The sequence below is a fragment of the Eurypyga helias genome, unplaced genomic scaffold (genome assembly GCF_000690775.1).
Source record: "Eurypyga helias isolate BGI_N326 unplaced genomic scaffold, ASM69077v1 scaffold15307, whole genome shotgun sequence".
In the NCBI taxonomy this organism is placed as follows: domain Eukaryota; kingdom Metazoa; phylum Chordata; class Aves; order Eurypygiformes; family Eurypygidae; genus Eurypyga; species Eurypyga helias.
Genome location: NW_010259994.1, coordinates 1 through 6,161, shown reverse-complemented (window position 1 = coordinate 6,161; position 6,161 = coordinate 1).

The following is a 6,161-nucleotide window of genomic DNA, read 5'->3' as shown; positions in this document are numbered from 1 at the left end:
TTGTTTAGGTCTCGGTACGGTATATCACTCCATAGGAACTCCGTGCCATACATCTGTCTGCAAGTAGTTAGGCACATTCCTTTGTGGATGTAATCGAATCTCCCTGTCGTCCTGAGTACATGTTGCTAGACAAGGTTGCTGGTGTTGCTACTACATCCTGTGCTTTGGGGCCGAACGCAATTGAGTTATGAAGTGTTAAGTGGAGGTGGTGGAATTGTGAACACACCTATATACGACAGGACCGATGACATCAGTGGGAAGTGAAGACAGTTGTACCCATAGAAGAAATAAAAAATGTAGAGGAGGGGAGAACGGAAACAATTGGAAGCAGAGAGCCAGTCTAGAGCTCCCAGAAAGCAGCCTCCCTTGTACTCGTCACCAGCTCGAACCCTGAAGACAGAAGTTGGGAGGGATGCCCTGGAATGCTGTCGGCAGGATGGTGAGTGACTGATGGGGCCTCCTTGGTCACTTCCTGCTGCTGTTTTGTGATGGGCTCGATGCAGCACGTGTGATCCCACTACCTTCAGTGGGCATTTTGACTGGCCCAAGTACGTACGTATAAAAGTGACACAGTTGTGGCTGAGGGTCTCTATTTCTTCATTTTAGTGGGGGAGTTGTTTTTAGAAATAAGGCAATGGTGCTCTAAAGCAGAAACAAGGTTTTCATTGCTACTTAATTTATAATTTTCTTATCTTAACTGATCTGGAAGATACAGTCATTCCATTGCCACCTTAAATCCACCTACTGCTTTTTAGCCAATATCTTGGTCAGAGGGGTTCTTAAAGTCCAAAGTTTTTGAATTCTGAGGACATGAGCAGAGGTCTGGGCTGAAATAATAATAATCTCTCGTCTTTGCATGTTTGTTCATGTTTGCGCTGCCTGCGTCTTTACATGTGAGTTTGTCCGTGCAAAAACGTTCACATAAAAACTTGCACCCGGAGTGCAAGCTGATGGTAGTTTAAGGACCCTGCACTGATGAAAGCAGTTTCATTTTGCTGGCACGAAGGAACTTCAAAAGGACTGATGGGCAGAATCCCATGTTTGCCTTGATTTTGTTCCTAAGGGAGCTGAGTGTGAATTCTGTTGTGGACTTCTGGCCCTTTCATGAATTTGTGAGGTTGCCTGACGCCCAGAATTGTCCATTAGGTGATCATGGGAATCTAACCGTGTGTTTGACGTGCAACAGAAATGATCCTTTTAAAGAAGTTTGAAAGAAAATACCTGGTGGTTTTCTTGAGACCTCTGTGGTATCGCTGGTGCTATGTCTAGACATTTTGCTTATGTGATGCTCCTGGGAGATGTGGGAAGTTGTCAGGATATTTTATCAATGAATGACTTCAAAAGTCTCTGTGCTGTTAGGCTAGTTAGGTAGCAGTGATTTTTCCCTTCTATCAGTTCTGGTCTTCTTGCTGCCTTGGCAAAGGCTTTCAAACAGACCAAAAATTACCTGCCGATAAATAGTTTTAAGGGAACCAGACATCTCTTCTGTTTCCAACTTATTGCAATGGACTAACTAATGATCTCACTGTCTACTATTTTTCCATTGTGTAGTTCAAAGGAGCTGATCCATTTCTGCTAAGTTTTATGTTCAAATCTCATTTCAATTTGATGAACTCTTTCATTACAAGAAATAAATGTTGTCTGAGTTTGGAATATCCCAGTGTAACGTAAATTATATTAGGTACTTTTTCTGTAGTATCTATGTATCTAGCAGTGGCTGTTAAAATAAATTCCTGTGGAATTCTCTATCCTTGGAACTCCCTACCCCCATTTCTTAGTGTTTGACTCTCTCTGAATGAGGGAGAAGTCTGCAGGGTCAGAGTAGGATGCAAGCTTTATAGCCACCGTTTGAACGAGGACTAAACCTCTCTTTCAGTGCTTGTCACTTGCAGCTTTTCATTTGTAAATCCTCATACGAACTAGGGTTTTAATTCAAACTCTCCTCTGTTCCCTCTCCGAAGCAGACAGAAAAATGCAGATGGAAACGTTGGGTTTGAGGCATTAGTCTTAACAGAGATAGAGCGATCTGCAAGGCATTAGCAAACATCATCTTTACTTTCCAGCTCATCACACCGTCAGGTTCTAGAGCATTAGTAACATGAGTCCGAGGTAATTTTGTGGGCTTGCTGCAACAAACCTGTGTGCCTTGTCCCGCAGCACGTTGGGTGCCATGAAACTTGCTGCTTTTGAGGACTACTCCCTTGTGTTCTGCCTGATAGGATAATTACTAGGGCTTTCATCAACCTTTCCTGAGTGCAAATAAAAGTTACCCAGGCTAACTGAGGCAGACATCACCTCTAACATCCATAGGAATTCTGTAACCATCCTGAAAGCTAAAAATCTATTTTGTCTTCAGGGACTGAAGAAATCCCAAATGGAAAATCAGCCAGCTGTGTGCTTGGGGATCTCAGGATTTGCCCTCATTTTCCCAGACTGTTGTGGTTTTTTTAATCTGAAGAACATTGACCCTCATGCAGGAGCCCCCAACATAAGTTTAATTTTCATAATAGTGTCAGTGAGAAGTAATACTTGTTATCAGAATAAAGAGTACGCCTGAGGAGAAGAAATATTTTTCTTGTAATCTGTAGTATTTCTTTAGTGTTGTCAATCATGCAACTACCCTACAGTACTTTAAAGGAATGCTTTCCACTTAAAATAATATCTGAACATTTTCTGGGTCCCTGTTTAAAAATATCTTTAATTGCAAAAGGCAGATTTTGGTATTTCAGTGTAATTATCACTACTTATATTCCATATGCTTCAAAAATTATTATTCTGCCCCCCAATGTCATTACACTGGCTTTAAAATAATGAGATTAAACCATAAATGCATACTCACTTCCTGTTTTTCCCTCTCTAGTCTGTGGCTTTGGAAGCTTTAGGGTGCAGTCAAGTTGTGTTTTCAGGCTTTTGTCTGGACCATAATGGCTAAGAGTTTACTATTTTCTTTATAAGAAACCTGAGATTCTTAGAAAAATCAATGGATTCTAGCCAAATTTAAGAAAAACAATGACCGTTGTGAGACTCGTGTATAAACTTGAGAGCATTTGCAATGGTGTTGTAGGCAATTTGCTAGCTAGTTACTCCTGTGAGTAGTTTCATTAACTGCAGACACTATTTACTCTTTCACACAAGGAATATAAATAACGTTGCCCATTTCAATGGATTTACAGAGAGGCTCAAGCATGTGTAGGATGTGGTGCTTCGTCTGAGTTATTTTCAGCTGATAGTATGTATTTTTACATTTCTTTGTACTCTAAAAAAGGCAGATACAGAAAGCCTGGGCTTTTTTTTTCAGGCATCCTCATCTTTTAACACAGCTTCATGCCCTGTGTGTTTCACTGCACAGAAAAGCTTGTAAAAGAATGTAAATGTATGTGGTTTGAATGCTGGGTTAAAATAGAAAATATTCTATTTCACTGAATAGTAGGATAATTACTACAATGGTGCATCAGATTACTGTAAAAATACTTAATGCTCCCTGCTGCATACATAATGTTTTAGTTAAATTATCTACTATGTTTATATTATAAACCAAGAAAGTAATATGTGTAAAACTTTGCTTGTTTGAATAACAGATTTTTCCATTTTCCAGTCGACATAGAATAAGAAATTTATCAGTGATTGAAGTTCCCAACTAATGTAAAAATATAGTTAGAGGTGAGAAATCTGATTAATCGTCAGGTTGTTTTGACAGTTAAGTTCAAGCAAACACTGCATCAATTAAGTGTAGTTATTTATTGCATAGCGTCCTTGAACTGAGAGCCAAGGAACAGGAAGGCAGTGCGTGGTATGTTTTTAACAACTCTTTAATACCTGGTTTGGACCTATGGCAGCAAAACAGGGTGCCGCTTTTCTTTCAATAAGACCCCTGTGGGGAGGAATCACTCCTGCAGTTTGTGCCCTGGGGTCGAGTCAAATGGAAGGTACTCTGAGTGTCGACATTGTCTTCTGGTCACACAGTTACAGGTGGGCAGGTCTCGCTGCAAGGCAGGAGGGTTTTAATCAACCCCGCGTGGCAAGTTGCAAAGCCCACCACCTGGTAGGACATGCCTTTCCTTCATTTGGCTGCCCAGTTTGGCTTTATAAAGAGTCCCCATGGGATTATTGCCGATTTAGATGGCCTGAAAGGAATCTCATTTCATTCCCCTCCTTCATGTCAGATACTAAAACGATATTAGTAATGGCAACCCGCTCCAGAGCAGCATCACCTTGGTGAAGTGTTTTCCCATGGGGACACAGTGAAGGCAGCAGAACTGAAGGTTGGTAATGTTGGGTGGATTTTTGACCTGAAATTGAGATTATACGGATGCTTGAGATGTGCTTCATTGCTTGTCTGGTAATGTCATTCTGTTTCTGCCAGAACACAATTCCTAAATCTTTATTTCTCTCCTGTAAACAGTCAGATGTGCATTTCCTACATAAGGGGACAGGGAAACTGCTCCTGTTAAACACATGGGGATCAGCTGGACAGAAAGCATTTGATTCCCTAGGTTATCAGTCTGGAATAAAACGGTAGGGTTCTAGAAACCATGTTTATTTACTGGTTTGTCTTTTGTTGGGGCAGTTTAATGTCTGCCTTACAGTAATGGTATTCGCTGTTAAGGGTTTCTTCTCCACCCTGCTAGGAAAACACGTTTTACTCAAGGCCAGTGTTCTATGTTAATGTAATTATCAATACTTGGATATACCACACCTGAATAGGTCGTCAGTCATATTTCAGGTCGGGTCTTCTGTTCTATAAAAATTCATCACTTTGTGGATGTAGCCAGAATATGTATATAGCAGGGTCTTTCTGAACTAAGAACGAGTCCCAGGGGGGATTTAGAGATGTACCAGAGAGCCTGAAAGAAAGTGGTATCGGCGCTATTGTGAAAATCACTGCAGGCCTACTGCGGCCGAAGTGTCTGAAAGGGTTGGGCTGGTGCGAGCGCTGCGAAGGGGGGATGCGGCCTGGGCTGGCTGATACCTGGGGCTACATCAGAATTGTTCATAGACGGGAGGAGCAGCTTTGGTTTATCTCACAATGACCGTGCTCATGAATGTGGTGTAAAAGAGAGGAATATGGACCCGTGGCATGGAGGTGAAACTTTAAGTGTAGGCTGTTTCATCGAGCCCACTGAAATCGGAATGGCTAGTGATGCGCAGTGTCAGGAAACCCGTCGTCGTGCAGAGCTGACACAAAGCAGGAACAGTTATCGTAGCCTTTGTGTGACAATAGTGGTGGTGTTTTGAGATGATGCCGTACGTGATGCCTTGAAGTAGTTAGTGAAGGTTTCTAGTTAAAAATGCGTCTCCCTTTGAGACCTTAGCAGTTGGGTGTAAGAAAAGAAGTATAACCTGCTGCTGAAAGCAAGCCCGTATCCTTACAAAATCACAGGAGGTAAGTGGAAGATGGGAAGGAAATGGATTTAAATCCTTTAAACTGTGAGTCTTCAAAAGTCATTTTTACCTGAAAGCAACAAAATAGGTATTTTATTATTTCAGTCCTTTTTTGTTATACCCATTACCCCTTGTCCTATCACTACAGGCTCTTGTAAAAAGTCCTCTCCCAGCACCCTTGTAGGCCCCTTCAGATACTGGAAAGCTGCAATGAGGTCTCCTCGGAGCCTCCTCTTCTCCAGGCTGAACAAGCCCAACTCTCTCAGCCTGTCCCCATAGCAGAGGGGCTCCAGCCCTCAGAGCATCTTCGTGGCCTCCTCTGGACTCGCTCCAAGTGGTCAATATCCTTCTGATGTTGAGGGCTCCACAGCTGGACGCAGCACTCCAGGTGGGGTCTCACCAGAGCGAGTACAGGGGAGATGTACTACATGATGTTCTACATCATCACGATCATTAGCACTGCTCATATCGAACATCCCAGGTACACAGGATCCCCCAAGTACATCACAAACCATCTCGTCTTTCATGTGCGTGCGAGTCAGCTTTGAAATGGAGCAAGGCTAAAAAACACGCTATATAAAATTGGATAATTACATCGGTTTAAAGTAAAAGTAGTTCATAAAATGTGTATTCACTAAGCTGACTTGTTTTAAAGAGAACTGATCTTACGTTTCATTTTGACTCACAGAAATTTGAGCATTAGTAATCTTTTGTCCTTCAGTAATAAGATCCAGGTAGCAAGAGCTGCAGATCAGTACTGTTTAACGTCTTCATTAGTG